The sequence below is a fragment of the Anabrus simplex genome, chromosome 6, assembly GCF_040414725.1.
Source record: "Anabrus simplex isolate iqAnaSimp1 chromosome 6, ASM4041472v1, whole genome shotgun sequence".
NCBI classification, from domain to species: domain Eukaryota; kingdom Metazoa; phylum Arthropoda; class Insecta; order Orthoptera; family Tettigoniidae; genus Anabrus; species Anabrus simplex.
In genome coordinates this window covers 235,913,080-235,931,830 of record NC_090270.1, presented here as the reverse complement: position 1 = coordinate 235,931,830, position 18,751 = coordinate 235,913,080, and the positions used below count along the sequence as shown (strand labels likewise).

The following is an 18,751-nucleotide window of genomic DNA, read 5'->3' as shown; positions in this document are numbered from 1 at the left end:
ACTGCAGTTTAGAATTGTGTAATTCTTGTGTATTCCTTTTGGTATTCAGTAATTAGCAGCAGTTTTTTATCCTGTTAGGGTGATGTAGGATAAAAATAGAGTACAACTAAGTAGTACAGTAGTATATTAATTACCTTATTGCCGTATGATCTTTGTGTACTATCCAAGACAATATTTCATTCCTTTCATTTTTTGCACATAATAAGTTATCTTATTTTTACATAAAAGAATGGCTAAGGAGTGCAAGTGTAGGAACCGTGGGTGTGGCGAGGCATTGAGGAGTATGAGGGAGGAGTTGGAGAGTTTGAGGGAGATAATTAGGATTCTCTCAGAAGACAGGAAGAAGGTAGGCCTCCCTCAAACAATGTACAGGATACAGTATGGGAGGGAGAGGGGAGAATTTTAGAAGACAGGTGGTTTAATGTCCTAGGGGAAGGAGACTGCAGGCCAAGGGCTCTATTCATGAACAGAATTCAGGACAGGTGTCTGTGAGTAATCAGTACGAGTCACTGCAGGTAGAACAACAGAGGGAAAATGAAGAACAGGGAACTGTTGCTAAGATGTGTGGAAGTAAGAGGAAGGGAAAAGGTAGGAAAGAGAAATGTAGAGTAGAGGATAGGAAAAGACAGGTTGAACAGGGTTTTGGGAGGGATAAAAGGGAGGAGGAAGTAGCTTCTGCAGCTGCCAGGAAAGACAGGGCTGACCAGGAGAGAAGGGGACCAAATGAGGTGGGTAGGATTGAGGCTTTGGTCATGGGCGATTCCATTGTTAGGCATGTGGGGAAAGTGCCTGGAGGAAAGGGAACCAGGATAGAGTGTTATCCAGGAATTAGGTTGAGGCAGATGTTGAGGAAAGTGGAAAAGAAGCAGGAAGGGAAGGAGGAGGTGGTAGTGATTCACGTTGGTACCAACAACGTAAGGCAAGCTGCCATAGTTGGGGATATGTGGAATCTGGTAAATGCAGCACATGAAAGTTTAAGGAAGTGGAGATTGTTATCAATGGAATACTGTGTAAGAGGGATACTTACGGTGATTGAGGACTTAAGTAAGACTATGGAGTGGGTATGTGGCAAACTGGGAGTGAGATTTCTAGATCCTAATAGGTGGGCAGGAGATAGGTATCTGCGCTCAGATGGCCTTCACTTAAACCACAGTGGTACGTGTAAGTTAGGAAATTTGTTTGGAAGGGTGATAGGGAGGTACATTCAGGGAAATGGGGTGGTCTAGGGAGCAGCGGTAAGGGTACAGGGATCTGGAAGTCAAGTAGGGACGACATAAAAATGTTAGTGTTGAACTGTAGAAGTATTGTAAAGAAAGGAATAGAATTAAGTTATTTAACAGATATATACTTACCAGATATTATAATAGGAGTTGGAACATGGCTGAGAAATGATATAATGGATGCAGAAATTTTCTCAAGGAACTGGAGTGCGTATTGTAGAGATAGGATAGGAATGGTGGGAGGGGGAGTACTCATTCTGGTGAAAGAAGAATTTGTAAGCTACTAAAAAGTTACAAATGAGAAACATGAAATTCTAGGTGTAGGGCTCAGTTCTAAAGATAATAGGCAAATTGATGTCTTTGGAGTGTACAGACCAGGAAAGGGTAGCACTGACACTGATTCAGAATTATTTCATAAGATAATCAGGTATGTAGAAAACAACATGAAAAGGAATGTGATTGTAGAGGGAAATCTGAATTTACCAAATGTCAATTGGGAAGGTAATGCAAATGACAGGAAGCATGATGAACAAATGGCAAATAAGCTAATATGGGAACGACAGCTGATTCAGAAGGTGACGCAAACAACTAGAGGGAAAAATATCCTGGCCGTGGTGCTGGTAAAACCAGAGTAGCTCTACTGAGAAACCAAAGTAATAGACGGTATTAGTGATCATGAAGCTGTTTTTGTGGTAGTTAAAAATAAATGTGAAAGAAAGGAAGATATTAAAATTAAGACTATTAAGTAGTACCTTATGGCTGATAAAATGTTCATGAGAAAGTTTTTAAAAAGTAACTATGATCAGTGGAAAACGGTAAATAAAAATGTAAACAGACTCTAGAATGGTTTTAAAGCAATTGTTGAGGAATGTGAAAACAGGTTTGTACCTTTAAACGTAGTAAGGAATGACAAAGACCCACATTATTATAATAGAAAAATAAAGAGACTAAGAAGGAGGTGAGATTGGACAGAAGTAGAGTTAGAAATGGCTGTGGAAGTAAGGACAAATTGAAGTAACTTAAATAGGAAACTGAATCGAGCAAAGAAGTCAGCTAAGGATAACATGATGGCAAGCATAATTGGCAGTGATACAAGTTATAGTGAGAAATGGAAGGGTATGTATAGGTACTTTAAGGCAGGAACAGATTCCAAGAATGACATTCCAGGAATCATCAATGAAAAAAGGGAGTGTGTATGTGAGGATCTTCAAAAGGCAGAAGTATTCAGTCAGCAGTATGTAAGGATTGTTGATTACAAAGATGATGTCCAGATAGAGGAGGTGACTAATGCTAAAGGAGTATTTAATTTACATATGATAACAATAACATTTACAATAAGATAACAATTTGAAAACCAGAAAAGTGGCTGGAATTAGTAAGATATTTGGGGATATACCAAAGTCAATGAGTTGGGATATAGTACCCTATCTGAAGTACTTATTTGATTATTGTTTGCATGAAGGAGCAATACCAAATGAATTGGGAGTTACTATAGTAGCCCCTGTGTATAAAGGAAGGGGTGATAGACATAAAGCTGAAAATTGCAGAACAGTATGTTTTACATGCACGTAAGCTTTGGGAAAGCATTCTTCCTGATTATATTAGGCATCAATGTGAAATTAATAACTGGTTCGATAGAAGGCAGTTTGGATTTAGGAAAGGTTATTCCACTGAAGCTCAACTTCTAGGATTCTAGCAAGAAATTGCAGATATCTTTAATTCAAGAGGTTGAATGAACTGTATTTTGATTGACCTGTATAAAGCATTTGATAGAGTGGATCATGGGAGACTACTAGGAAAAATGAGACCAAGTGGACTAGACAAGAGAGTGACTCAATGGGTTGCTATATTTCTAGAAAATACAGTAGATCTCAGGGAATTAGAGTAGAGGAAGCTTTATCTCTGACCCTGTAATAATTAAGAGGGGAATTCCTCAAGGCAGTATCATTGGACCTTAATGTTTTCTTATATATATAAATGATATGAGTAAAGAAGTGGAATCAGTGATAGGGCTTTTTGCAGATGATGTTATTCTGTATAGAGTAATAAATAAGTTACAAGATTGTGAGCAACTGCAAACTTACCTTGATAATGTTGTGCAATTGACAACAGGCAATGGTATGATGATAAATGGGGTTAAAAGTCAGGTTATGAGTTTCATAAATGAGAAAAGTCCTCTCAGTTTTAATTAGTGCGTTGACGGGGTGAAAGTTCCTTATGGTGATCACTGTAAGTACCTAGGTGTTAATATAAGGAAAGACCTTCTTTGGGGTAATCACATAAATGGGATTGTAAATAAAGGATACAGATCTCTGCACATTGTTATGAGGGTGTATATCTTCTTAAGATCTTAATATGTACCTTACCGAGCTCGATAGCTGCAGTCGCTTAAGTGCGGCCAATATCCACTATTCGGGAGATAGTAGGTTCGAACCCCACTGTCAGCAGCCCTGAAGATGGTTTTCCGTGGTTTCCCATTTTCACACCAGGCAAATGCTGGGGCTGTACCTTAATTAAGGCCACGGCCGCTTCCTTCCCACTCCTAGCCCTTTCCTGTCCCATCGTCGCCATAAGACCTATCAGTGTCAGTGCGACGTAAAACAACTAACAAAAAATATATATATATATGTACCTTGTTTTACTTAAAGTCTATGTGAATTTAAAAATTAAATCTCTGTGGCTGCCCAGAGTTCATTATCAGCATGGCAGCATTGTGTTCTGGTTTTCTCCAAGCTGAAATTCAAAGGTAACGGTCATCAACTGCTGCTGTAGCCCTTGAACAATCTGTTCAAGGCAAGTCACCAATAGCTCCCACCACCCTGATCTGCCTCCATGTTTAATCCACAACACTTTCATTACAGCCATACATTGAGTAACTGTCCTTGTTGACCATCCTTCTTGAGATAATGATTGATTGTTGGATGCGCTTGAGAACGGTTGGCTGTTGAGAGAGCTCTTGCATTATTGTAGTGATAAAGTAGTGAAAACCTATTGAAATAGCTTAATTTTGTGTATATCTGATTCATTTAGTGCTGTTTATATAGTGGTGTTTAGTGCTTGTTGGTAGAAATTGGGAGTATTGATATTTATTTAAATTTTGTAGCAAGTAATTCAGTTGGTCTTCAGTAAATTACGTTTTCTAGGTTAAGTAGGCTAGCTAGGTGTACCTTGTTTCGAATTTAGGTTTAGGAGATACTTTAGGTAATACTATTAACTTTAAAAATATTTGTAAATATCTGTAGGTTCGTTGGTTGTACTTACAAAGGCAGATTATGATAAGGAATAGTACCGTAACTTCTGCAGCAACTTCTCCGGTATTTCGTATAGATATCCGTTCAAACTATCGTGAAGGTAATAATTTACTACATTAAAAAACACGATACGCCTGTAAACTTCCATTTAAAAAGAAGTTAAAGAGATTACACGGTAATAGTTAACAGTCGTTGTATTGTTATTGATCATTGTCGCTCCTCATATTCAAATATTGCATTGTTGGCTACAGTCGTGAACAAAGGGTTAGTGTAGTCAAGTAAATATAAATAAAAATCAGCTGACCTTGTATTCCATTCATTTGTACTTCTGAGTAGGTAGTTAGTATCCGTAATTTATATTTCGCTCCCTCGATCTTTCAGTATTTATGAGCGGTTAGCTAATAATAATAAAGTTCATATATCCCAATAATTGCAGTTCAAGTCCCTGGAGTAGTAGTAGTAGTAGTAGTTTTGATAGAAATATTTGAGAAATTATTATAGACAACCTCGTATTTTTCAGCAGGCCTAATTAAGGACACTTTTTTTTCTCCGTCCTGTGGAGTAGGGAAAATAATAGTAATCCACCAGCTGTAATAATCACATAACCACATTTCAGTAGAATTGTAGTGAAGATAAGGTAAGTTATAATATATTAGATAGTATCTTGCCAGTTATATTCGTGTTTTTCTTCGTGTACGGCAAACCTTTTGATACTTAAGCATTTAACCAAACGCAGTGTAGTGTAGTGTAGATACATTGTAGTATAGATACAGTACATTTAGATAGTGCCGTATCTTGCCTCCTATATTCGTGTGTTATCTTTCGTGTGTATCTATTAGACCATAATACTAATAATAATTTGTCTAAGCATTTAGCTTCGTTGGTAATCTTTGAGTACAGTAGTTCTTGCAAATTTCATTTCTGTTGTGCTTAGTAGTGACATACAGTACGGTACCGGTATCGTAATTAGGATACGTCTGAAAGTAGTTTAAAAATTACTGTAGTGTACTGTACAGTAGTAAACGAGTAATATCCTATTAGAATTGAGTGTGCTTATTTTATTATTGTAAAATATTTGTGTAGTATTGGTGTAGTAGTGGTATCCGTAGGAACTCTTACTAAAATACTGTTGTTGTAATTAGGATAGGCTTAATTGCAGTTTGGAATTGTGTAGTTCTTGTGTATTACTTTCGATATTCAGAAATTAACAGCAGTTTTTATCCTGTTAAGGGTTGTAGAATTAAAAAAAAATAGAGCACGACTAAGTAGTATTGTAGTGTAGTCGTATATTAATTACCTTATTGTTGTGTACTATCCCAGACAATATATCCTTTCGTTCATTTATTTTTTGCAAATAAGTTATTTTATTTTTTAATTTAATTTTTTTTTCCCCCCGTAAAGAATGGCTAAGGAGCGGGAGTGTACTTATTGTGGGTGTGGTGAGGCATTGAGGGGTATGAGGGAGGAGTTGGAAAGTTTGAGGGAGATAATTAGGATTCTCACAGAAGACAGGAAGGAAGATAGGACTCCCTCAAACAATGTACAGGTTACAGTAGGTGTACAAGAGGGAGGGGAAGGAAAGGGAGGAGTTGTAGAAGACCGGTGGTCTAATGTTCTAAGAGGAAGGAGATTGCAGGCTAAGGGCTCTATTCAGGATCAGAATTCAGGACAGGTGTCTGTGCAAAATCGGTACGAGTCACTCCAGGTAGAACAACAGAGGGAAGATGAGGGACAGGGAACTGTTGCTGAGATGCGTGGAAGTAGGAGGAAGGGAAAAGGTAGGAAAGGGAAATGTAGAGTAGAGGATAGGAAAAGACAGGTGGAACAGGGTCATGGAAAGGAGAAAAGGGAGGAGGAATTAGCTTCTGCAGCTATCGGAAAGATAGGGCTGACTAGGAGGAGAGGGGATCAAATGAGGTGAGTAGGGTTGAGGTTCTGGCCATGGGAGATTCCATCGTTAGACACGTGGGGAAAGTGTGTGGAGGAAAAGGAACCAGGGTAGAATGTTATCCAGGAATTAGGTTGAGGCAGATGTTGAGGAAAGTAGAAGAGAGGGAGGAGGGGAAGGAGAAGGTGGTAGTGTTTCACGTTGGTACCAACAACGTAAGGCAAGCTGATATAAGTACCAACATAGTTGGAGATGTGTGGGATCTGGTAAATGCAGCACGGGTGAAGTTTAAGAAGGCGGAGATTGTTATTAGTGGAATACTGTGTAGGAGGGATACTGACTGGAGGGTGATTGGGGATTTAAATGAGACTATGGAGTGGGTATGTGGGAAACTGGTAGTGAAATTTCTAGATCCTAATGGGTGGGTAGGAGATATGGATCTGCGCTCAGATGGCCTTCATTTAAACCACAGTGGTACATATAAGTTAGGAAATTTGTTTGGAAGGGTAATAGGGAGGTACATTCAGGGAAACGGGATGGCCTAGGGAGCGGTGATAAGGGAACAGGGAACTGGAAATCAAGTAGGGATGACATAAAATTGTTAGTGTTGAGCTGTAGAAGTATTGTAAGGAAAGGAATAGAATTAAGTAATTTAATAGATATATATTTACCAGATATTGTAATAGGAGTTGAATCACGGCTGAGAAATGATATAATGGATGCAGAAATTTTCTCACGGCACTGGAGTGTGTATCATAGAGATAGGATAGGAATGGTGGGAGGGGGAGTGTTCATTCTGGTGAAAGAAGAATTTGTAAGCTACGAAAAAGTTAAAGATGAGACACATGAAATTCTAGGTGTAAGGCTCATTTCTAAAGATAATAGGCAACTTGATATATTTAGAGTGTACAGATCGGGAAAGGGTAGCACTGACGCGGATTCGGAATTATTTGATAGGATAGTCAGCTATGTGGGAAACGACATGGAAAGAAATGTGATTGTAGCGGGAGATCTGAATTTGCCAGATGTAAATTGGGAAGGAAATGCGAACGACAGGAAGCATGATCAACAAATGGCAAATAAGTTAATATGGGAAGGACAGCTGATTCAGAAAGTGATGGAACCAACCAGAGGGAAAAATATCCTGGATGTGGTGCTGATAAAACCAGATGAGCTCTATAGGGAAACTGAAGTAATAGATGGTATTAGTGATCATGAAGCTGTTTTTGTGGTAGTTAAAAATAAATGTGATAGAAAGGAAGGTCTTAAAAGTAGGACTGTTAGGCAGTACCATATGGCTGATAAAGCAGGCATGAGGCAGTTTCTAAAAAGTAAATATGATCGGTGGAAAACGGTAAATAAATATGTAAACAGACTCTGGGTTTAAAGAAATTGTTGAGGAATGCGAAAACAGGTTTGTACCTTTAAGGGTGGTAAGGAATGGTAAAGACCCACCTTATTATAATAGAGAAATAAAGAGACTAAGAAGGAGGTGCAGACTGGAAAGAAATAGAGTTAGAAATGGCTGTTGAAGTAAGGAGAAATTGAAGGAACTTACTAGAAAATTGAATCTAGCAAAGAAGGCAGCTAAGGATAACATGATGGCAAGCATAATTGGCAGTCATACAAATTTTAGTGAAAAATGGAAGTGTATGTATAGGTATTTTAAGGCAGAAACAGGTTCCAAGAAGGACATTCCAGGAATAATTAATGAACAAGGGGAGTGTGTATGTGAAGATCTTCAAAAGGCAGAAGTATTCAGTCAGCAGTATCTAAAGATTGTTTGTTTCAAGGATAATGTCGAGATAGAGGAGGAGACTAAGGCCAAAGAAGTAATAAAATTTACATATGATAACAATGACATTTACAATAAGATACAAAAGTTGAAAACTAGAAAAGCGGCTGGAATTGAGCAGATTTCTGGGGATATACTAAAGACAATGGGTTGGGATATAGTACCATATCTACCATATCTGAAGTACTTATTTGATTATTGTTTGGTCGGAGGAACTATACCAGATGAATGGAGAGTTGCTATAGTAGCCCCTGTGTATAAAGGAAAGGGTGATAGACATAAAGCTGAAAATTACAGGCCAGTAAGTTTGACATGCATTGTATGTAAGCTTTGGGAAGGCATTCTTTCTGATTATATTAGACATGTTTGTGAAATTAACAACTGGTTCGATAGAAGGCAATTCGGTTTTAGGAAAGATTACTCCACTGAAGCTCAACTTGTAGGATTCCAGCAAGATATAGCAGATATCTTGGATTCTGGAGGTCAAATGGACTGTATCGCGATTGACCTGTCTAAAGCATTTGATAGGGTGGATCATGGGAGACTACTGGCAAAAATGAGTGCAATTGGACTAGACAAAAGAGTGACTGAATGGGTTGCTATATTTCTAGAAAATAGATCTCAGAGAGTTAGAGTAGGTGAAGTTTTGTCTGACCCTGTAATAGTTGAGAGGGGAGTTCCTCAGGGCAGTGTTATCGGACCTTTATGTTTTCTTATATATATAAATGATACGAGTAAAGGAGTGGAATCAGAGGTAAGGCTTTTTGCGGATGATGTTATTCTCTATAGAGTGACAAATAAGTTACAAGATTGTGAGCAACTGCAACGTGACCTCGAAAATGTTGTGAGATGGACAGCAGGCAATGGTATGTTGATAAACGGGGTTAAAAGTCAGGTTGTGAGTTTCACAAATAGGAAAAGTCCTCTCAGTTTTAATTACTGCGTTGATGGGGTGAAAGTTCCTTTTGGGGATCATTGTAAGTATCTAGGTGTTAATATAAGGAAAGATCTTCATTGGGGTAATCACATAAATGGGATTGTAAATAAAGGGTACAGATCTCTGCACATGGTTATGAGGGTGTTTAGGGGTTGTAGTAAGGATGTAAAGGAGAAGGCATATAAGTCTCTGGTAAGACCCCATCTAGAGTATGGTTCCAGTGTATGGGACCCTCACCAGGATTACCTGATTCAAGAACTGGAAAAAATCCAAAGAAAAGCAGCTCGATTTGTTCTGAGTGATTTCCGACAAAAGAGTAGCGTTACAAAAATGTTGCAATGTTTGGGTTGGGAAGAACTGAGAGAAAGAAGAAGAGCTGCTCGACTAAGTGGTATGTAAAACTGTATATAGGATAATATTTTTTGTTTATTTCCACCTATTCAATACATTACAAGATGTTGGCATTTACTTTAAAACATTATTCAGATGAGACATGTTTCGCCTCCTACTGTGAGGCATCCTCAGTCATTATCAAAAACCTTATTATTTTACCAGGCATCTGGTTAAAGATATTAAAAAATGTGTTTGATGATTATAAGAGAGGTAAGATTTACGTTTGTTATAAACATGTTCATGAAGTAACTAAAAATCTAATATATTGATAAAAACATATGTAGTTCTTTGTTGAATAGGACTTGTTTGATTGTACTATAGTAAAAGAAGGTGGCTTGAAGCCGTAGTCATTAATAGATGTCTAATATATAGTGGAAGGCATAAAATATCAGTTCTATGAGAATATACATTACATTCAACTGATACTAAAAACTAGTGGATTCATAGGTAGTACATATAAATTGTTCAATGAAATAACTAAAGATCTATAAAAATGATAAACACATATGTAGTTCTTTGTTGATTAGGACGTCGTATGATTGTACGGCTTAAAGCCGTAGTCATTAATAGATGTCTAATACATAGTGGAAGGCATATGAAATCAGTTCAATGAGAATATATAATACAATCAATTGATACATAAAAACTGGTAGATTCATAAGCAGTACATTTAAAAATGAAGGCGTCATGTGACTATAAATGACAGTTGATGGCTTAAAGCCGTAGTCAAAGTTTAAAGTATAGGTCAATAACTGCTAATATATGGTAAAAAGATATAAGTCAAAATATAAAGCTTAGTATAAAAAATATGAAGGAAAAACATTCCAATTGTTTGACAAAAGTTACTTGACGTTGGCATACATTTGTCCGTGATATTTATTGGTCAACAGTTCGTAGGTTATTTTAGATTTATTCGGCAAGATTGCGTTGACAAGAAGTTCACCAGATGTTTATAGTTGGCCTAATTTGTATTAAGTCATCAAGAAAGTTGCAGAGATGATGATGGGTGGAAATTCTCAACTTTGATTTGGTTTATACTAAGCTTTATATTTTGACTTATATCTTTTTACCATATATTAGCAGTTATTGACCTATACTTTAAACTTTGACTACGGCTTTAAGCCATCAACTGTCATTTATAGTCACATGACGCCTTCATTTTTAAATGTACTGCTTATGAATCTACCAGTTTTTATGTATCAATTGATTGTATTATATATTCTCATTGAACTGATTTCATATGCCTTCCACTATGTATTAGACATCTATTAATGACTACGGCTTTAAGCCGTACAATCATACGACGTCCTAATCAACAAAGAACTACATATGTGTTTATCATTTTATTAGATCTTTAGTTATTTCATTGAACATTTTATATGTACTACCTATGAATCCACTAGTCTTTAGTATCAATTGAATGTAATGTATATTCTCATAGAACTGATATTTTATGCCTTCCACTATGTATTAGACATCTATTAATGACTACAGCTTCAAGCCACCTTCTTTTACTATAGTACAATCAAACAAGTCCTATTCAACAAAGAACTACATATGTTTTTATCAATATATTAGATTTTTAGTTACTTCATGAACATGTTTATAACAAACGTAAATCTTACCTCTCTTATAATCATCAAACACATTTTTTAATATCTTTAACCAGATGCCTGGTAAAATAATAAGGTTTTTGATAATGACTGAAGATGCCTCACAGTAGGAGACGAAACATGTCTCATCTGAATAATGTTTTAAAGTAAATGCCAACATCTTGTAATGTATTGAATAGGTGGAAATAAACAAAAAATATTATCCTATATACAGTTTATGAAACTTTCAATACGGACAAAAAATGATTTTCATCACTTGTAATAAGTGGTATGTTCTGAGCTGTCAGCGGAGAGATGGCGTGGAATGACATTAGTAGACGAATAAGTTTGAACGGCGTTTATAAAAGTAGGAAAGATCACAATATGAAGATAAAGTTGGAATTCAAGAGGACAAACTTGGGCAAATATTCATTTATAGGAAGGGGAGTTAGGGATTGGAATAACTTACCAAGGGAGATGTTCAATAAATTGCCAAATTCTTTGAAATCATTTCAGAAAAGGCTAGGAAAGCAACAGATAGGGAATCTGCCACCTGGGCGACTGCCCTAAATGCAGATCGGTATTGATTGATTGATTGATTGATTGATTGATTGAATGTTATTATGAGTATTCATTCACATGGCGGCATCGCACATTTTGCCATCCTAGATGCTCACAATCAATCAATCAATCAATCAATCAATCAATCAATCAATCAATCAATCAATCAATCAATCAATCCTGATCTACATTTAGGGCTGTCGCCTAGGTGACACACTCCCTCTCTCTTGTTTCCTAGCCTTTTCTTAGTTGATTTCAAAGAAACTGGAAATTTATTGTACATCTCCCTTGGTAAGTTGTCCAAATACCCAAATTCTCCTTCCTATAAACAATTATTTGCACCAATTTGTCCTCTTGAATTCCAACATTATCTTCATATTGTGATCTTTCCTACTTTTAAAGACACCACTCAATCTTATTCATCTGCTAATGTCATTCCACACCATCTCTCCATTGACAGCTCAGAACATACCACTTGACGAGCAGCTTGTCTCCTTTCTCCCAAGTCTTCCCAGTCCAAACTTTGTAACATTTTTGTAACACAACTCTTTTGTAGGAAATAACCCTGAACAAATCGAGCTGTTTTTCTTTGGACTATTTCCATTCCTTGAATCAAGTAATCCTGGTGAGGGTCCCAGATCCTGGAACCATACTCTAATTGGGTCTTACCAGAGACATATATGCCCTCTCATTTACATCCATGATTGATTGATTGATTGATTGATTGATTGATTGATTGTGAGCATCTAGGGTTCCAAAATGTGTGATGCCGACATGTGAATGAGTACTCATAATTACATTATCTCAAGAAGGATGGTCAAAAAGGGCAGTTGCTCAATGTATGGTTGTAATGAAAGTGTTGAGGATTAAACATGGAGGCAGATCAGGGTGGTGGGAGCTATTGATGACTTGCCTTGAACAGATTGTTCAAGGCCTACGACAGCAGTTGATGACAGTTACCTTTGAATATCAGCTTGGAGGAAACCTGAACACAATGCTGCCATGCTGATAATGAACTCTGGCAGCCACAGAGATTTAATTTTTAAATTCACATAGACTTTAAGTAAAACAAGGTATATATTAAGATGTTCTTAAGAAGATAAATACTTTGTAATTTCACCTAAGCATTGTAATAGAGCTGAAGATGTTCCAAATGGAATGAAACATGTACTGTATATGATTGATTGATTTGCTTAACGCAAATACAAGGATCAAAAAGGTGGAAACTTACTGTTATTGATTCATTGTAAATAGGATTTGATACAGGAAAGGAAGCTGATTTCTTGCAAACATACAACTTAGTCGAGCAGCTTGTCTCCTTTCTCCCAAGTCTTCCCATCTCAAATTTTGCAACATTTTTGTAATGCTACTTTTTTGTCAGAAATCACCCAGAAAAAATCGAGCTGCTTTTCTTTGGATTTTTTTCAGATCTTTAATCAAGTAATCCTGGTGAGGGTCCCTTACAATGGAACCATACTCTAGTGTCTTACCAGAGACTTATATACCCTCTCCTTTACATCCTTACTACAACCCCTAAATACCCTCATAACCATGTGCAGAGATCTGGACCCTTTATTACAATCATTTTTATGTGGTTACCCCAACGAAGATCTTTCCTTACATTAACACCTAGGTACTTACAATGATCCCCTAAGGGAACTCTCACCCCATCAACGCAGTAATTAAAACTGAGAGGACTTTTCCTATTTGTGAAACTCACAACCTGACTTTTAACCCCATTTATCATCATACCATTGCTTACTGTCCATCATATAACATTATCAAGGTCATTTTGCAGTTGCTCATAATCTTGTGACTTATTTATCACTCTGTATAGAATAACATTATCTGCAAAAAGCCTTATCTCTGATTCCACCTCTTTACACATGACTATGGTTCAGTCGTATACGACGACTTATCTGAAACTTTGAACATAAAACTACAGAGGGTACAAAACGCATGTGTTCGTTACGTTACAAATGCCAGGTGTGATGAACACATAACACCCTATTACATACAGCTACAATGGTTGAAACTCCATGAACGTCGGGATATCTCAGTAGCTGTTGCTACGCAGAAAATTCTCAAACTGAAGACACCATCCTACCTTTATAATGCATTTAAACCTATGGAGTCGGTACATAACAGAGATAATAGGTTTACAAAAACCATCCTTCAAATTCCCCTTCATCGTACCACTAAATTTAACAAATCCTTTGTTTGCACTGCATCACGTATCTTTAACGTCTTTAATCTTCACCGTTTCGCAAGTAACACTAACTGTACCCAACTAAAGCAGTTCTTAACATCTATCTTTCTGGAGGAGTACGCAAGAGGCTGAGATCAGGCATTCTTGTGTCGAACAATCAGGAATATGTATATTTCGAAGAAAATTGTTTCTCTGCTTTAGCTTTATATTCTTTAAACCCATGTAGTCCAAAATAACAGAAGGGCTTAATGATTTACTTTCTTACTTATTATTTAATGTATGTCTTAACCTTACTGGTTTTGGTATCTGTATTTTCATTTTTTTTAAGTTTCTTGTTTAGTTTAATACTTTAATATTATAAAAATGTAGTTACTGTTTTCATAAATCTGCATTGTATTATAAGAAGACGCTGCATAAAGGGACTTTTCAGTCTCAGTGGCATGTAAATCATGATCAATAAATTCAAATTCAATTCAAATTCAATTGATATATATAAGAAAACATAAAGGTCCAATAATATTGCCTTGAGGAATTCCCCTCTTAATTATTGCAGGGTCAGATAAAGTTTCACCTACCCTAATTCTCTGAGTTCTATTTTCTAGAAATATAGCCATCCATTCAGTCACTCTTTTGTCTAGTACAATTGTACTCATTTTTTGCCAGTAGTCTCCCATGATCTACCTACCCTATCAAATGCCTTAGAAAAGTCAATCACGGTACAGTCCATCTAACCTTCTGAAACCAGGATATCTGCTATATCTTCCTGGAATCCTACAAGTTGAGCTTCAGTGGAATAAACTTTCCTAAACCTGAGCTGCCTTCTATCAAACCAGTTATTAATTTCACAAAGATGCCTAATATAATCAGAAAGAATGCTTTCCCAAAGCTTACATGCAATGCATGTCAAACTGACCCACCTGTTATTTTCAGCTTAATGTCTATCAGCCTTTCTTTTATACATAAGGGAAAAAACTCTTTGCAGTGCCAAAATAGATTTCAGTCATTGCAACAAGTTCCAGAAGAAGACACATCAAGTTTTCCGAATAATTTTAAATCCAGTGGAGGTAACCTACAAAAGAAGAAAACCAACCGAAAGTCAGGATTGCCAAAAATTCATCTCTACGCAGACAGTCAAGGGCGGGGTATACCGGAAGGCATCAAGGATGAGCTGCATAATCCAAAAACTGAGGATTTAGGACTAATAAAACCAAGTGCCAAAACTGATCCTGTGTTAGAGAAGGACAATTATGTGGTAATTGTGAGTTGTACAAATGACATTGCTGCAAATGAAGATGAGGAACTAATTACGACCCTCAGAGGTAGGATTTCCAAACTACCTGACTCAAAAGTAATCGTAGTTAATGTGCCACACAGGTATGACCTTTTAGAGGACTCGTGTGTGAACAAAGCTGTACATGATGTAAATATAAAAATCAAGAGATTATGTAAGAGTTTTAGAAATGTCTATGTAGTAGATACTTTAGGTCTTGGCAGGCAAATGTTCACTAGGCATGGGTTACATGTGAATGGGAATGGAAAAGCAACTCTCTGTAGACAAATTGCTACAATTATCAACAGAGATTTGCAAACTAATATGCACTTAAGAAAACACATACCACTAAACTGCCATAAACAGGGAAACTTGCCAGAAAACCCCAATCCTTAAATCAAGATCTATGTACAAGGATCTGGGTTCCAGGGACGTTCACAACTCATGAATCAAATGTTACCCAATTCCAACTGTCATGTTTTAGGAAGGAAGGGGGCCTGAGATTGCTCTTGGTAAGCTGTCAGAGTATAGTAAATAAACAATTAAAATTCAGTACATTGATGGAATCTTATGAGATTGATGTGGTGATAGGAGTGGAATCGTGGTTGAGAGAAGGGGTGGGTAATAGAAAAGTATTTCCAGAAGGGTATGCAGTATATCGTAGAGACCGAGGAGATAAAAAGGGAGGGGGGTGTTTATTCTGGTGAAGGAAACTTATTGTTCACATGAATGGTTTATCGATGAAAGGGATGAAATATTAGGGATAAAATTAGTTTATGATAGTATGAAGGAGGTGGGAATTATAGGAATATATAGGCCTGGAAGAGAGGAAAGAGACATGGAATTATTTGAGAAAATAATAGATTATACTCATAAAAACAATAATAATGATATGGAAATAATTGGGGGAGATCTAAACTTGCCTGAAGTTGAATGGAATGGAGCTGCAAGTGAAGCTCATGAATAGAAACTGGCAAATAAGTTAATTTGCAAGGGAGGATTTACACAATTAGTACAAGAACCGACGTGTCTCAATAACTTGCTAGATGTATTCTTGGTTAAACCATGGGAAATTGTTGATAAAACTGAGGTAATTGAAGGAATAGGTGACCATAAGGCTGTAATAATGTATGTAGGACTCGTACCAGAAATGATTAATAAGAGGGTCGCACAAGACAAGAAATTATACAGAAAAACTAAAGTTGATGAATTTGGGACTTACCTTAAATCACAATTCAGTTGTTGGATAAGTGAAGGGAGTAATGTGGATACACTTTGGGCTAAATTTAAAGGAATCATTTGGGAAGGAGAGAAGAGATTTATACCCGTTAAGAAGGGTAAAATGACCTCAGACCCTGTTTATTATACAAGGGAAATAAGAAAATTAAAAAGAAAATGTAGAATAGTAAACAGGAAAATCAAAGAGGGTAGGGAGAGTAGAGAAACTAGAAAACAGCTAATGAGGAAACTGAATAGAGTGAAAAAGGAAGCAAAAGAGAATTATATGAATGGCATACTTCAAGAGGGTAATGACCACAAAGGGAAATGGAAAAAGCTGTATTCATATATCAGGAATCAAAAAGGAAAAGGAAACCAAATTCCTACAATGGTGGGAGAAGGGGGTGAATACTATTTAACAGATACTGAAAAAGCAAACCTATTTAGTAGGGAATTCAGAGATTCAGTAGATGATTGTCAGGAGTTGGAAACTGAAGTAGAAGATAGAGAGGGAGAGACACAGAGGGAAACAAGAAGCTTCCCATTCACAAATGAAGATATTTTCAGAAAAATCCAACTGCTTCAGCAAGGAAAAGCAGCAGGAAGTGACCAAATTACTGGGGAGGTATTAAAGACAATGGGGTGGTACATAGTGCCTTATTTAAAATTTCTCTTTGACTATGTCATAAATAATAGTGTAATACAAAAGGAATGGAAGGAATCTATAATAATACTAATTTCTAAAGGAAAGGGTGATAAAAGGAAACCAGACAACTACAGACCAATCAGCCTGACCAGTATAGTTTGTAAAATACTGGAGAGTTTAATATCAAAGTACATCAGAGGGATATGTGATGATAAAAATTGGTTCATGAGGAGCCAGTATGGATTTAGACAGAAATTTTCTTGTGAGGCACAACTGGTGGGATTTCAGCAGAACGTATCAGATCAGTTGGATTCAGGAGGCCAGTTAGATTGCATAGCCAGAGATCTTTCCAAAGCCTTTGATAGAGTGGAACATGGAACATTATTAAAGAAATTGGAGGGTTACACATTGGATAAGAACATTTCTAAATTCAAGGGTTCAGAAAGTCAAAGTAGGAAATAATATATCACAGGAAGTGAAAGTTTGGAAGGGAATTGCACAGGGTAGTATAATCGGTCCGTTACTTTTTGTAATATACACAAATGATTTAGGGAACAATATAACATCAAAAATAAGATTGTATGCAGATGACATAATTGTTTATAGGGAAATAAATAACATTGAGGATTGTTCAGAATTACAAAGGGACCTTGAGAGTATCCAACAATGGGTTGAAGAAAATAATATGAAGGTTAATGGAGGCAAATCAACTGTTACAACATTTACTAACAGGAGCTTTAAAACTGAATTTGAATATACTTTGGATGAGGTAGTTATTCCAAAACATGGCAAGTGCAAATACTTAGGTGTAAGATTTGAAAGTAATTTGCACTAGAAGGGTCCTGTTGATGACATTGTTGGGAAAGCATACAGATCATTACATGTCATAATGAGGCTACTTAAAGGATGCAACAAAGAATTAAAAGAGAAAAGTTACTTAAGTATGGTTCATCCATTATTGGAATATGCAAAGTGTGTTTGGGATCCTCACCAAGAATACCTAATAAAATGAATAGATAGTGTGCAGAGGAAAGCAGCAAGATTTGTAACAGGGGATTTCAGGAGAAAAAGTGGTGTTTCAGAAATGTTAGAGGAACTTGGGTGGGAAACTTTAAGTAAGAGAAGGGAGAAAACTAGACTTACAGGATTGTATAGAGCCTATACAGGAGAAGAAGCATGGGGAGAAATCCGTGAGAGGCTTCAGTTGGAAAATAATTATATTGGCAGAACTGACCACAAATATAAAATTAGAAGGAATTTTAGTAGAAGCGATTGGGGTAAATTTTCATTCATTGGGAAGGGCGTGAAGGAGTGGAACAGTTCACCAGAGGTAGTGTTTGATCCTTTTCCAAAATCTGTACAGATATTCAAGAAGAGAATAAACAGCGGGAGAAAATAAATGAAATGTTAGAGGGCATTCGACCAGTGCAGGCTATTGTAAATAAAATTGTGTGTGAAAAAATTAATTCCAACCCCTGGTCCATGGAATTTGGACAGCCAAAGTGGGGGACTGCCTGTAGGTGTGAAGTACAGTGGGGACTTCGAGGGCCCTGGGATCACTACGGTAGCTGTGAAGGCCCTTCAGGAACTCTGAAAAGTGGTGGCAAAAGGGGCTCTGGTTAAGACACAGCAGGTCGTTATGCTACTTAGGATCCAGAACGGGTAAAAATTAAAAAAAATAAAAGTAGTAAAGAAATAAATGCAATGTAAATATTAATCTTATACCAGTTGCATAGTATTATTTGAAGTTTTCCACATACTGTATATGAGT

At 36.8% G+C, this 18,751-nt stretch overlaps 1 protein-coding gene and 1 long non-coding RNA gene across 11 annotated transcripts in view; one reads left to right on the top strand and one right to left on the bottom strand.

Moving 5' to 3' along the window:
• Positions 1–18,751, bottom strand: part of LOC136876380 (ionotropic receptor 75a) — a 370,517-nt gene that overhangs the window by 238,433 nt on the left and 113,333 nt on the right. The gene's annotated exons all lie outside the window — the stretch shown is intronic.
• Positions 1–18,751, top strand: part of LOC136876381 (uncharacterized) — a 131,106-nt gene that overhangs the window by 86,096 nt on the left and 26,259 nt on the right. The window lies entirely within an intron of this gene.